Consider the following 15,908-nt stretch of genomic DNA (forward strand, 5'->3'; position numbering starts at 1 on the left):
CATAGAATATACGATTATAGACCTCTCGCTGTATTTCTAAAAATATTTAACCGATGTTTAAACATGCTCGAATACTGAATTCACCCGAATATAATATTATGATTTTTAACAAAACTGTGAAAACTGAAAGTGGAGGGTCACATTACAACCGCAAACTTGCACCTTGCCGTTGGGAACCGCTCAGTTGAAAAACTACACGCTCCGCATGTAAAGTTCATCACTCATGCCACTGTAGTCCCGGTCTCCCTGGACCCCTGGACAGGCGTGACGGATGAGAGGAGCAAATGGGAGTTTGTCACTGGGTTCTATCTGCTCCTCTTCACTGTGGCTGCTGATGAAGGTAACACCTCCCCTCCCCTCCTCTTCCACCCTCTCAGGTGACCACCCACCATATATCACCACATTCTATGCCTTTAAACTAGTCATAAAATACAATTTTGTTTTTCCAACTGTGACTTGGTGTTTCAAAAGAAACCACATAAATCACTCTGATGAAAGTGGCACCAGAAAAAATATAGTAAAAATGGAATTAAATAATACTATTCAAGTGCTATGTATGTGAATTACAATTTCTCAATCCTAGAAGCCCTTTTTTTTTTTTTTTTTCATACAATCGCGATTAAAAGGTTTTGGGGTCTTATTACATTCAGAGTCGTGTTATTTCCATTGTAAATGCCGTATCCCCACAGAGAGAAGCAGCACAAAGGTAAAAACAACGACAGCACATGGCAGAAGACTGGTTCGAATCTCGGTCTGACAATCTTGACTGTGATTTCTCATGTTTTTTTTTCAACATCAAAATTCCTGCAAATTCTGGGACGGTTCCTTCACAGGCCACGACCGACCGGTTCTATCCCCTAGTATCTGTCTGATAAGTGTAGTGTGTTTACCATCTCCAATAACCATCCCTTAAAACCAAAACTATAAAAACAAATGTGAGCCGAGTCTTTCAGTACTTGCCAGTGATATGTAACATCTACCCTTGATAAAAAGCAAACTCATGTGTTCTCATGTTACAAATATACTTAAAATAAGAAACTCGGGCCTTGGTCATGAAATTTAACGTAGAATCCTTTTAAATAAAGCAGTGTAATAAATTGACATCGTCCGGGGCTACGCCCAGCTCGATATGCCATCACACCCCGCCACTCCACTCCTTCCCTGGCGTTTGAATCTCCCACCGACATGTGTGTGTGTGCGTGTGAGGGCGCCGCGAACCACAGGAAGAGGGCGCAGTAGAATCAGTGCTTCGTACCCTTAAATTATTAGTGATTGGATGTTTGTAATTCGCTTTTCTTTTTAACCCCTGTTATTTTTATAATACTTGTCATTTCAATAATTAACGTAAATTTTAAGTGTCTTGATGAAATATCCTGCAGGCCGCCAGAGACATAGACTTGCCGAGGCCATAATGCAAAACTGATCTTCATCTTTTATTTAGAACTGCATAATAAATTTCTAATGTAATTCTTATATTTTATAATTCTATGTAAGAGATTAAAGAATAGCTTTTAGGGTTTTCTTGAGTAAGCCTCGGCGCAATACGGCCCGAATAACGGTACCATCCGTTTTGGCGCGCTGCGTCATTGTCTAGCCACCCCGACGGCCATTGCTCACCCCAGTCGATCTCTAGCGCTCACCGAGGTAGGAAGCACGCCGCACTCCGGGGACTTCAACTTTGATATTCATCTGATCCGGTAATTCTGTCGACTAGTAAGTACTCTAAAACGCTTTCGTGTATCCCCAGGGCCTACCTCGGGAGCCGACTGTTTGATTAATATCTGTTAACTCCGGTAACGGGACTTGAAACTTTCGCGAACAATCTAGCACGGCCACGTGGTGGCCGGCCTCACCTAAGCCTATTGCGCCGTAAGGCTTTTGACTGTTAAACGACGGGACTAGGAGTATGTAAAGAGTTATCGTGCCGATGTGTATGCAAGGCCAATAAAAACCCGGTTCCGTATCTTGTGTTGTGATTGACCACGAGTGTGTTACCCGAGTACCTAGGGGCGTGTGGGACGCCCTGAGAGCCCACGGTAGGGATTAAAGCGTGCCCGACGCTGAGAGCGGGCTGTAGGTCTGGTTATTGCATAGGCAGTATTCGGGGGAAACGGGTCACGTCTCCACACGGGCGACGTCACGCCCTGGGATAGGAGTCTTGCCGGGTCCACGTGCCCCTACATGTGGTGGCGCCCATTAAATTACAGCCTAACATCCGAACAACAACCCCCGGCCACGTCAAAATATAAGCGAAATATGTTTTCAAAAACATTTCTGGATGCAAATAATACATCCTTTCCGTTCTCGCCGCTACAATTCGTTGCCAGAATAGTAAAAAGTGGCAGACAGAATTTTATACTATAATGAAATGGCTCCGATAAAAGCAAAAAAGGACTATAAAAAATATTGAACACCAGATTTGGACCTTATTTATAACAGATAGCAGCACCGTCGCTCCCTACTCCCTGTTACTCACTTCTGTCGCATTCACAAAAGTACTCCCATGAAATGCCGTACACCGAGAGCTAAGATATTACACATCAATAAAAAAATTGGTTGTCTGTAAAGTCGGTTTACGGACGATAGTTTAACGTGACAACGTCATAACAAAACACTGATGAAATTATTGCATACTTTTATGAATAAAATTGAATCATTTTTATGGAATTATCACTATTTTATTTATTTATTTATTATTTATTTATTAAATTTGTGACATGCACACCAACAGCCGAAGCTTTGGAGGTGTGCACAGAACAAGTAATAAAAACACGACACATACAAACGAATAAATACAACATAAACAGGATAATAAAAGACGACACATACAAGCGAATAAATACAACATACACAGGATAATAAAAGACGACACAATAACAAACAAAACAAAACAAAACAAAACAGCAACAGAGATAATCTTAAGTAAATGATCTAGAATGGGAAGAATAAACAGGATTATAAAATTACTCAAAATATTAGGGTAATCATAAAAATTAAAATTTAAAGTTTTTAATAAAATTTTCATATTTATTGAAATTTGAGATAAGTCTGTAAATTAAATCATTATTATTGTGTAAGGAACATAATAGGGATCGAAGGCGGCTTTTGAACTGCGGGACTCGAATACCAGAGTTATCAAGTAAGTATAAGCAATTAATTTTTGAACTATAGCACTTAAACACAAAGAGGGCATCCAGATGGATGCGACGATTTGAAAGAGATTCTAATTTGGGTAATTGATGGTGTCTAGAACTAATTATTTTGAAAAATTTATTTTGTATGGATTCAATTTTGTCACTATCGGTGGTGTTAATACTGTTCCAGATAACTGAGCAATATTCGAGTTTACTTCTGACTAAGGACAAATAAAGAGTAAGAATGGATTCAATATTATTTATTTATTATTTATTTATTAAAATTTGTGACATGCACACCAACAGCCGAAGCTTTAGAGGTGTGCACAGAACAAGTAATACAAACACGACACATACAAACGAATAAATACAACATAAACAGGATAATAAAAGACGACACATACAAGCGAATAAATACAACCTACACAGGAAAATAAAGGACGACACAATAACAAACAAAACAAAACAAAACAGCAACTGAGATAATTTTAACTAATTGATCTAAAATTGGAAGAATAAACAGGATTATAAAATTACTCAGAATATTAGGGTAATCATAAAAATTAAAATTTGAAGTTTTTAATAAAATTTTCATATTTATTGAAATTTGAGATAAGTCTGTAAATTAAATCATTATTATTGTGTAAGGAACATAATAGGGATCGAAGGCGGCTTTTGAACTGCGGGACTCGAATACCAGAGTTATCAAGTAAGTATAAGCAATTAATTTTTGAACTATAGCACTTAAACACAAACAGGGCATCCAGATGGATGCGACGATTTGAAAGAGATTCTAATTTGGGTAATTGATGGTGTCTAGAACTAATTATTTTGAAAAATTTATTTTGTATGGATTCAATTTTGTCACTGTCGGTGGTGTTAATACTGTTCCAGATAACTGAGCAATATTCGAGTTTACTTCTAACTAAGGACAAATAAAGTGTAAGAATGGATTCAGTATCAGATGCATAGTAAGTTATATAATTTATTAAATATAAGGTTCTACGGGAAAAGGATACTAAAGAATTAACATGTTGATGAAAGAATAGTTTGGAATCAAGAATAACACCAAGATCTTTTATACTAAGAGATTTGGAAATTTTTGAGTTGTCAAGAAAATAATCATATTTAACTGGATGAATTTTCCTTGTGAAAGAAATAATTTTTGTTTTATCTTTGTTAAGTGAAACTAAATTCATTTTGCACCAATTATCAATTTCAGTAATATCAGATTGAAGAAGCAGACAGTCATTTAAGGAGGAAATTTCTCTGGATATTTTAAGATCATCAGCAAACAGAAAACCAGTAGTATGATGAAGAACTTTAAAAATATCATTGATATAAATATTGAATAATAAGGGAGATAAAGTACCCCCTTGAGGCACACCAGAAGTAGCATGATATAAAGTAGAAGTTTTTTTATTAAGTGAAACAAAGAAACATCTATCTTTAAGGTAACTAGTAAACCAGGTTATATAATTATTACAGAGACCGAAGTTAGAAAGTTTAGCTAGTAAAATGGAGTGATTGACAGTATCAAAGGCTTTAGCCAGATCAAAATAACATGCATCAACCTGCCCCCTTGTTGTAACTTTATTGTATATAGGATTAATAAATGAGAGAAGATTAGTAGAAGTTGTCATACTATTTCTAAAGCCATGCTGATTAGGAGCTAATCTGTTGTTTATTGGAAAGTTAATATGTTTAAATATTATTTTTTCAAAGATTTTAGTAAAGCCATTTAATAATGATATAGGCCTATAATTAAATACACTGAGTTTACTACCCTTTTTATGTATGGGAATAACCTTAGCTATTTTCCATTTAGTGGGAAATACTTGTGATTTTAGACTTGTATTAAATAGATGCAACAATAGAGGCATTAGAATAAAAGAGCAGCCTTTAATAATGAAATTTGGTATACCGTCAGGACCAGTAGACATAGTTGGTTTTAATGATTTAATTCCCCATAAGACCTGGCTTTCTGATAAGAATGATACAGGAATTGAATCGTGAATAATATCGGGATCAATGATACGAGGGTGGTTGGTGGATGGTACATATACACTAGCAAAGTACTTAGCAAAGACATTAGAAAGAATACCAGGATCATTACAGATATCACCATTGACATTAAGAGAATGGGATTCACTATAACCATTTTTCATAACATTGACATATCTCCAGAATTTTTTAGGGTTATTCTTAACCTTATTATTGATACTACGATTCCAATTAGTTTTATCACGCTTAATAAGATTTTTAACTATTGCTCTATATTTAGAGAAAAGAAGGTAATACTGAGTATTATTGTTTCTTTTATAGAGTTTATGAAAGTGTTTTTTAGATTTTAAGGCATGAATTAATTCACCAGAGAACCAATAAGGATGTTTAGAGGCCTTACGTGTGGATAATGGAATGTGAGTATTGATTTTATCACAGATACAAGATGCATAGTAAGTTATATAATTTATTAAATATAAGGTTCTACGGGAAAAGGATACTAAAGAATTAACATGTTGATGAAAGAATAGTTTGGAGTCAAGAATAACACCAAGATCTTTTATACTAAGAGATTTGGAAATTTTTGAGTTGTCAAGAAAATAATCATATTTAACTGGATGAATTTTCCTTGTGAAAGAAATAATTTTTGTTTTATCTTTGTTAAGTGAAACTAAGTTCATTTTACACCAATTATCAATTTCAGTAATATCAGATTGAAGAAGCAGACAGTCATTTAAGGAGGAAATTTCTCTGGATATTTTAAGATTGTCAGCAAACAGAAAACCAGTAGTATGATGAAGAACTTTAAAAATATCATTGATATAAATATTGAATAGTAAGGGAGATAAAGTACCCCCTTGAGGCACACCAGAAGTAGCATGATATAAAGTAGAAGTTTTTTTATTAAGTGAAACAAAGAAACATCTATCTTTAAGGTAACTAGTAAACCAGGTTATATAATTATTACAGAGACCAAAGTTAGAAAGCTTAGCTAGTAAAATGGAGTGATTGACAGTATCAAAGGCTTTAGCCAGATCAAAATAACATGCATCAACCTGCCCCCTTGTTGTAACTTTATTGTATATAGGATTAATAAATGAGAGAAGATTAGTAGAAGTTGTCATACTATTTCTAAAGCCATGCTGATTAGGAGCTAATCTGTTGTTTATTGGAAAGTTAATATGTTTAAATATTATTTTTTCAAAGATTTTAGTAAAGCCATTTAATAATGATATAGGCCTATAATTAAATACACTGAGTTTACTACCCTTTTTATGTATGGGAATAACCTTAGCTATTTTCCATTTAGTGGGAAATACTTGTGATTTTAGACTTGTATTAAATAGATGCAACAATAGAGGCATTAGAATAAAAGAGCAGCCTTTAATAATGAAATTTGGTATACCGTCAGGACCAGTAGACATAGTTGGTTTTAATGATTTAATTCCCCATAAGACCTGGCTTTCTGATAAGAATGATACAGGAATTGAATCGTGAATAATATCGGGATCAATGATACGAGGGTGGTTGGTGGATGGTACATATACACTAGCAAAGTACTTAGCAAAGACATTAGAAAGAATACCTGGATCATTACAGATATCACCATTGACATTAAGAGAATGAGATTCACTATAACCATTTTTCATAACATTGACATATCTCCAGAATTTTTTAGGGTTATTCTTAACCTTATTATTGATACTACGATTCCAATTAGTTTTATCACGCTTAGTAAGATTTTTAACTAGTGCTCTATATTTAGAGAAAAGAAGGTAATACTGAGTATTATTGTTTCTTTTATAGAGTTTATGAAAGTGTTTTTTAGATTTTAAGGCATGAATTAAATCACCAGAGAACCAATAAGGATGTTTAGAGGCCTTACGTGTGGATAATGGAATGTGAGTATTGATTTTATCACAGATACAAGATGTAAGTTGATCTACAAGAGCATCTACATCAGTGGTGTTATAATATTCATCCCAATTGTGGGTTTTTAGAGAGTTATATAGGCTTAAGTAATCACCAGCTTTGTAGTTTCTGAAAATAGAATCTGGAGTAAAATTGTGTGAGGTCGCCTCAATATGTAGTTTAATAAGTAGGGTAGGATGATAGATATCCTCTTTGACCAGAGATTCAACAGCTTTTTCAACCACACAATGGGATAGATTAGAAAGACAAAGATCTAGAAGATTATTGGAAGATTGTATTAGGTTGTGCTGAATTAAATCCAAATTAGATATGAAATCAAGTAGGCACTGAGCCTTGGATCTGACATGTGCACGGGCAATATTAAAATAGTGATTACCTTTCCAATCTATCCCAGGTACATTGAAGTCACCTAAGATAATCACATTATCATGAGAATTAAAGAGTTTTTGTTCAAGAGCTTCAAAATACAATGTGAATAGATTAGGTGATGTAGTTGGAGGAAGATAAATATTACCCAATGTTAAGTACTTATTAAAAGCAATTTTAATATTAATCCATACGGCTTCTACTCCACGATAGTCATATAATTGAATTAGCTGAACAGAAGGGAATTTATGTTTATTCACTGCGATCAACACTCCGCCACCACGTTCCATTGATGAGAGTAGCGGATCCCTATCAGTTCTAAAAATAGAATAATTATCGGTGAAATAATGAGCATTGATACATCTTTCGTTGAACCAAGTTTCTGTTAGACAGATTATGTCATACTGAGTATTAATAAGATTATCAAAGAATTCAACTGATTTTGTTCTAAGTCCTCTAACATTCTGATATGCAATTTCCCATTCATTAAGATTGGGCATTCACTGGAAAGTGAGTAGGAAGCACTCCTCCAGGCCCTGGCATAGAAGTTGCTGGCGTAAAAGGTGACGATGTACTGCAGGAACTTGGAGGTAATTGGGTAGAATTGCCGAGAGCTTCAGGAGATGAATTAGTACTAACAATTTGGTCTTGATGCAGTTTTCCAAAGAAAGGACTGATTAAACAGCCACTGGGCCAAAAAACAATATTATTAATTCTACTAAAATCTTCTTCCAGAACAGATACATGGAAGGAGGCGTAAGAATTATGCTTTGTCCGGAGCTTGGCCACTTTGACTTGCTTGAGATTTAGTTCGTTGGAAATATAATCTACGACTTCTTGTTCCGTGACAGACGGCTCAAAACGCGTGACAAAGAGAGCTTTTGTTTTTTTGTAAATAGGTTTAGCAATTGTTCTTAATGTTGAAACATTCCTGATGCCAATTTGCAAGGGATTTTTCTTACGATCCGTGTTAGATGATTTTCTATCGGAGTTTTCATTATTCGTGGACTTGCGTGAATGTTGTACTACGGTAAAGCCGTCTTCGTCGACGGGCTGTTTACCGTTTTTCCTGATGACGTCGTTGGAGACACGCTTAGTTGTAAGTGGGTCACTGGTGGGCGCGCTGTTGCCAGATACACCGGATGACTCGACACAAACAGGTTTCTTGTTTGAGGAGACTTTTTTTACTACTTGACTGTATGAATTAACAGAATCAATCTTAGAAGATAAGATCTGTTTGATCTGTTGCAGTTCATTTTTTATCTCTGCAGTTTCACTACAAGAGTCGATAAGAAGGGTTTTTAACACCATATTCTCGCTTTTTAACTCGTCAAATTTCATACTGAGGGATTTCACGGCCGAGATTAAGTCTTCCATGGTGGGATCCAGAAGTTTTACCGTCCAAGCTTCACTAGATGATTTTTGCTTCGATGAACTTTCACTTGCTTTTTTTTGTATGGATACAAAGAAGGAGTGAAATGAAATCTACGATTTAATTGATAACTTTACTTTTATTTGCACTCATTAATTTAAATATGTTTATTACTTTAACGAAGAGATTATTTTAACTATAACTTTTATACATGTTTGCTATTTAACTTCTTCCAATCTGTGTTATTCTGTTAAGGATAGGACGATGATAGGAAACGTAGGAAACAAATGGGAGTGTTTCAAGTTTAATGTGCCTCGAAAAAGTCAAATCGATGGTTGTTCCAATTGAGTGGAAGGGAGATAGATGTGGCGCAAGCGTACAATAAGGGCAACGGGACACATCATAATGGGACAATGTGCGTTACGGGACACTTTTTCATGCGTGCAGCCAGCGTTCATCGATTTATTAGACGTTGTCACGTCAAAAAATGTAATTATTTTTGAAAATTTTCAAAACCATACCAATAACAAAAGCACAAACCTTACACATCTGAAGTAAGGACTACTTAAACAATTTATTGCCATACTACAGCTAAATGTAAAAGTTTTGGATTATTTCACTATGATTTAAGTTTGGTAAAGTATGAATAATAAGTAGAGTTAATACAAGGTAGTTACAGCTAACACTAAAATATTTTCACGTTGTATCTACACTCAGAGTGAATAAAAAGTAGATATAGAATTAGCCCTCGAGTTATAACACAATTTCCGAATTCATAGTGCTAACCTGCTTAGCAGGTACTTAGCAGTTGTCAAAGCTGCACCAAACAAAACTGCCAAGCCTAACAAATACTTAAATAATTTTTTTTTTAAAAGTTTTTTTTAGAAGGAAAATATTAATTCAGGATTTTCAATTACCTACATCATTATTTGTTTGTACATCTTTATCGCAATACATTTTGTAAAGAGTATGTCAAATTGTGTCTGTTCTTTCTTTTATAAAAAATATTTTGCAGTTTTAACTACTGCAAAAGTACAACTTTCCACAGTTGAGGTGTGGACATCTCTTTTGTTTAGTCATTCTCATAACAAACCACCCTACTGTGTTAGGGTTTTCACTTTCCCCTTCAGTGAAGCTTAACTTGTCCCTACTCATGAGGTGCCACTTTTTAGATATGGACCAACAAAATTTTTTGAGGTCCATCAAAGATGGATTACCTCAGACTACAACAGAAGACCATTCCTGAAAGAAAGGAAAAAAAAAAAACAGTAAATCTATGAGTGATTTCTACTCACAGTTAAACCTGAGATGCAAACAGTCAGGGGCAGAAGCAAAATGTACCATCCAGCGCAGAAACCAGCAACGAAGAACGAGATGAAGATGAGGATCAACAGCCACAAAATGAACATCAAGGGATTCATGGCTGCAGATGAGTTTCTGGAAAAGAAAAAAAAAAGCACTCATCCTCAGTTTATGTTTAATGGGCCTGCATAGTCAGGGGTGTATTTGTGTCAGTAAGGCGGGGTGATAAGTGCGATGATCGCTAGTGCTTCTAGCGCCGTATAGCCTGTAAGCCCAAGGTTGTGTATTGGTGTGCAGTCTTCTCGGCATTTATGAGATTTGAGTGGTGACGATAACATTACATGGTGTAGAACGAAGATAAAGGTGTAATGGTATTCCCTTGGGTGCTTTCAATATTCTGTACTGGGTGTTTAAAGCCTAAAAGTTTTGAATGAAAACATGCATTTTAGTCATTATTACTCTTCTAAAAAATACTGTTTTAAAAACGAAATGTGAAAATAGTACTGATCATCCTCCTTCAGCGTACCTATTCGTTAATGCTTTTCATAAACTAACACCACTCTGATATCTTGAGCAATTTTTAAACTGCGTGTAATTTTTCTCCTGAAGTTCTGCACACTGAAGCGTGCTCAGGTAGGCAAGGCCCAAAAAAGGAACAAGTTCACGGTGTTAATTTTTCAAGTACAGTTGCAGCTTGGTGAAGCCCACTGTGGTTGAGTGGTCAAGTTACTCAACCTTAAGCCAAGGCAACCTGCATTTGATTCCTGGGGGGTTACCCCTGTGTTTTTTTTTGCAAGTTACGAAATGTAGCAGACATTACAATGAGCCTGGGATTTTTTTTTGGGGTTCTTTCATCCCCCCCCCCCTCTTTTTTCCCAAATCCATTTATTCCGTCAATGCCGCAATCTCATCTTATCACCACCCATCTCCTCTAACGACCTAGATGTTGACAAGATGCTAAGCCATCATTCTGTATTTCATGCATTCATTCCCGTGGTAAAGATAACATACAAGAACTAAATCACATACTTTTGGGCAGATAGGTGTGAATAAGTCTGAGGTTTAACGACAATGCAACAAATATAAACCCTGAGTACTTTCCAGTCGGCCAGAGATTTTATTTCAGCACGTGGAAAATGAGTTTGGACGTTCTTGATTTTCACAATTTTCTAGTCGAGTACTTACTCTCATTTATCCCACAACTACTATTTTGAAATTACTTCACCTACTAAATTTACTTGGTAAAAAAATTTAGCATTGAGACTATGTATTATTAAATTTTTTACACTTCAGTGGGGGTGACTATTAAATAGCCATTAATTTTTCCTTAAGAGGATATCAGACTGGAATAATAATAGCGCACTTCCACTTGTCCGCTATGTGACCTCTAGAAAACCACAGAATGACTGTTATCATCCATTCATCAACACAAATAAGCAATCTTGACAAAGTTGTTAAAAATCACTGTTTCAAAACTACTTTTATTGGTGTCTGTGTAAATGTGAATGTAAATTTACAAAATAAATTTTAATAAATTACATTAGTAATTTATTAGTATGATATTTTAACAAATACCTGTGAAAAATCTTATTACTACAAACATTTATGTGGTTAAACAGTTATCGCTGTTTCTGATAGGGTGATTCTGCAGTGGTTCAATACTGCTTTTCTGTAAATTATGATTCCGATGACAATTCTCCAATGCAGGGCCTCAAGTTGCACCAAACACCTGAAGCTGATAAGACACCTATGAACAACCAATTCCAAAGTCTGCTATCCTAAGGGTATTTTCTAAGCTGGTAAAATTCTAACGTTGTGGCTTTTCCATAAATAAAATGGCATTTTTGAGTACCACATATGTACCTTTATTTACCCTGAAAACAGAGTTTATGAATGTCCACTGTTCGAGAAATTAACATTTTTAGGTTAGGTACATTACAAAGCCTGTGCACCAACATGGCTGCTGATCCTGTTAATCTCCATATGTAATGACACGTATGATTAGTACTTGGATTTTGTGATGCAGTGGAAGGTAGACAAAAATTAAAAACATCCCTTCTGGGCATCAAAACCCAAGTGTCAACATGCAATAGCACCTAACTTGACGTAGAAAAATTTTACGTTTGATACACGTAATGAATATTTATTTCTTACATCAGGTTACATGCTGTTGCACGTATCAAGTATGTGCTTCGCTCCTCCATACTGCTAAAGAAAATCCCTGTCCAGGGTTGACACATGGGTTTGGATGCAAAGTACTCTCTCACGTGTTAATTTTTATTTACATTCCACTGCGACACAAATTCCAAATACAAAATATACATGTAATTACATATCGAGAGTCAAAGGATCTAGTTGCTGTGGTAAAGCAAAATGGTGGCAGCCGCGTAACCTTTTAAGAAATAATTTCTAAAAAATTACGATGAATTATAGAAATATTGTTTTCAGGATAAGTAGAGGAACGTCTTTGATGTTTGAAAACTCTTTTTTCTTTTTTTTTCTTTTCAGAATTTTATTATTTTATTTACAGAAATGATGCGACATTATAATTTTACCCCAAAGCCCTTGGGTCAAGACCCTCCTCCCTGATCTCTTAATTGTGGATTGATGTAAATGCTACTCAACCCCCATTCACGTCGGAAGGCAAGGAAAATGCCTGAAGAATGAAATGGCAATGAACAAAATTAAGACGTTATGATATTTACACTAGCCTATACAAAATCAACATACATTATGCAAAAGTAAGAATTAATTAAAAATTATTAAAATTTATGTAATGCACTCCAATACCGAAACGCTACCGTCTGCCAATTCAGTAATAAAGACTAGAAAGTAAAGTACCGTTAAGTTGGTAATACAGGGCAAATATTAATTTAGAGGTTATAACATTGTTATTAAATATCGGTGGGAACAATCAAATCAATTGACGTATTAAGGCAGTTAGAAGATAAACGTTCCTTCTTTATTCTGTCGGTATTACTAGCAGCGATATCAGTATCATTAAACAACCCATGACTATGTTAACCATTTTAATATTATATACTAAACAAAATTGGCATCCGTTATTTTACAGAAATAAACTAGACTTACAACTTATCGTAACAGCTAGTTAGTATTTACCTCTTTGCGGTTGACACTGGTTAACTGCGAGTCCTTGCACTAATTTCAATTCAAATGCTGGAAAAATCAGAAACAACAAAGTTACATCACAGGACGGAAACAATATACTGTTGGCGTCTAGGCGTGGTTCTTTTATTTACTTGACCCCGCCCACCAGCGCTCGCAATCCGGTTCTATGCTCGTGATAAAGACTTCGAGCCTGGTTTATAAACTACACAAGATTTAGAATGATCAACAACCACATTTTTGAGTACCGGTTTATAAATTATGCAAGGTCCAATAACGCAATGCAAATATTGTTCAACTTTTAACTTTCTTGAATCTTGGTTTTTGCTTTCCGCAGCCATATTTGAAGAGCAATTTTCCGAAAACATTTTTTGATGGAGACTGTATAGAAGCCCAAGATTTTTAGGTGGATTTATAAGAAATACTACCTATTGTAGCAGTCACCATAGTGCGACTTTCGGAAATTTTTTATATAGCTTTTCGTTACATGGGAAGCCTTCTTTCCACAGACGAGAAAGCCAAACCTCCGATCGTGCATATTCGGTTATTTTTTGTTCATTGTAAATACATATGGCGGTGTTGATAAAAGGGAATGCCATACTTTTCGTTTGCCGTGTCCCCGTGAATTTTTATTTTTGACATAACTAATGGTCAATTAGGTTAGCTACATTATAAATACTTTGTATTTTTAATGTAGCTAACCTACTGAATAATTCTTTAAATTACTTCTTGCTAATTTTAAGAATGACATCTTATAAGTTGAACCCGCGCATTTGGAGAATAAATGCCCGCGAAATCCCCCCACAAAAAGACGTTACGAAAAAAAAAGCGAGCATGAACTTCGGGTGTGGCTCTCGTCTGTGAAATGGAAGGCTTCCCTTCGTTTAAATGGTCCATAGACCCCATTACCTTCAACTCTGTGTGTGTGTGTGTGTGCGCGCGTGCGACTATATACGTAAGAGTGCAAAACTGCAATGGCGTATGTCAAAAAGACCAATCGTATAAATTTTATAAGATGAGCAATCGCTTCAAGTAATAAAAACAATTATCATTTCAGTTTCACGTACAATTTAAAAATCTTTATCTACAACTTATGTCTGAAATAGTTTTCAAGCACACTCAAAACCATTCAAACTGTTAATCTTACAAATTTTAGCCTAAACTTTTGTAACTCTAAATATTGACAAACTGTTCAGATTTTTTATATCCAACAATTACTGCAAGGGGTCTAAATAACATTTTAAAGAATTTATTACTTTTTTAAAAATAGATTTACTGTCGAAAAATGGGCCATACACCCTTTTTCTTGAATATTGCACAAAAGAAATCATGCGCGGCAATTCAGTATCTCACATTGTAACGAATTACCTTCGCCGAAAGATGTAAAATAGCTTCGTTGCTGAATATCAATGTACCCCGGAGTCATCATCATCCATAGCTTGCTGCATTCTGGCACAAAACCAATCCGTGAGCATATTCATCTGGAGTCAGGGTTGTAACATTTGCAAAAGGCATTCTTAAAATTCAAACACCACAACACATCCAGTTTTCGGCAGAATACAGAGTTCAATTTTTAGGGCTGTGCAATAAACAGTATCACATGCTCTATGATTCACTCTTGAGACATGCATAGCTTTTCCTTTTGATGGACAGCAAATATCACAAAACTGGCGAAACCAATGCAAAACGCTCTGGTGACCATATGCAGCTTTTCCGTATGCACGTACGAATGCTTGTATCTGAGACCAGTACACTATGTAGTCGCATGCTTGTCAATAGTTATGAAGCATGAATGATTTCACTAATCCTGTTATTTCACATTATTTACTGGTATCATTACAGTATACAGGATGGGACTATTGTACTTTAAGATACCAATGAAAAGGTATCTAGAATTTTCATTGAGTTAATTATTGGAATCTCGGAATCACAAAATAAACTAGACCAGATGGGCTCATTCCCTATTTCATACCACAAAATTCTCTACAAATGTAATACTAATACCGCAATCACGACCTTGTAGAATTAAAGTCTCCTTTACCTATAGTAATTTGAAGCATCAGCAGAATGCATTACATGATGAATGCCAGAACCATAGATAACCACCCAGAATTTCCCAAATAAGAGTTTTAACAATCTAGGAAATACTGTAAAATGAAAACCAACTGCACACTAAAATATCCTTGCAGCCAAGGCAAACTGGAATCCACTTACACCTTGACTACATACTGTGCATTATCTAATGCTCAATACCTTGTCACTGCTGTTACACAATAGTGGATTACCAGCAATTTGGTTAAAAAAAATATTTATAATTAGAATGGCTCAAAAGAGCACATTTTCAAAAACCCAATTTTAAAGCTCATATACTTATTTTGAATGTATGTAGTTACTTTACAGATTAGTTCTAGTCCTCAAATATTAACTTTCTTCTGCCATTTTTCAACTAAATTTAGATGCAGTATACAGGTTTAATTCATTGAGCCAAGAACAAAATAATACCTTATTTACCTAAACTTCTCTACCTCTCAGCCATTACAAATGGTTTGCAAGCATAAGTATAAAAAAAAACCAAATTTACAAGTTAAGCTCTGAGAAAAGCCAAGATTGAGCATACCAATTCTCTTCCCAATTGACCTAGCATAATATGTATATAATACATCTCTTGAAAA

This window comes from Bacillus rossius, chromosome 15, assembly GCF_032445375.1.
Source record: "Bacillus rossius redtenbacheri isolate Brsri chromosome 15, Brsri_v3, whole genome shotgun sequence".
In the NCBI taxonomy this organism is placed as follows: domain Eukaryota; kingdom Metazoa; phylum Arthropoda; class Insecta; order Phasmatodea; family Bacillidae; genus Bacillus; species Bacillus rossius.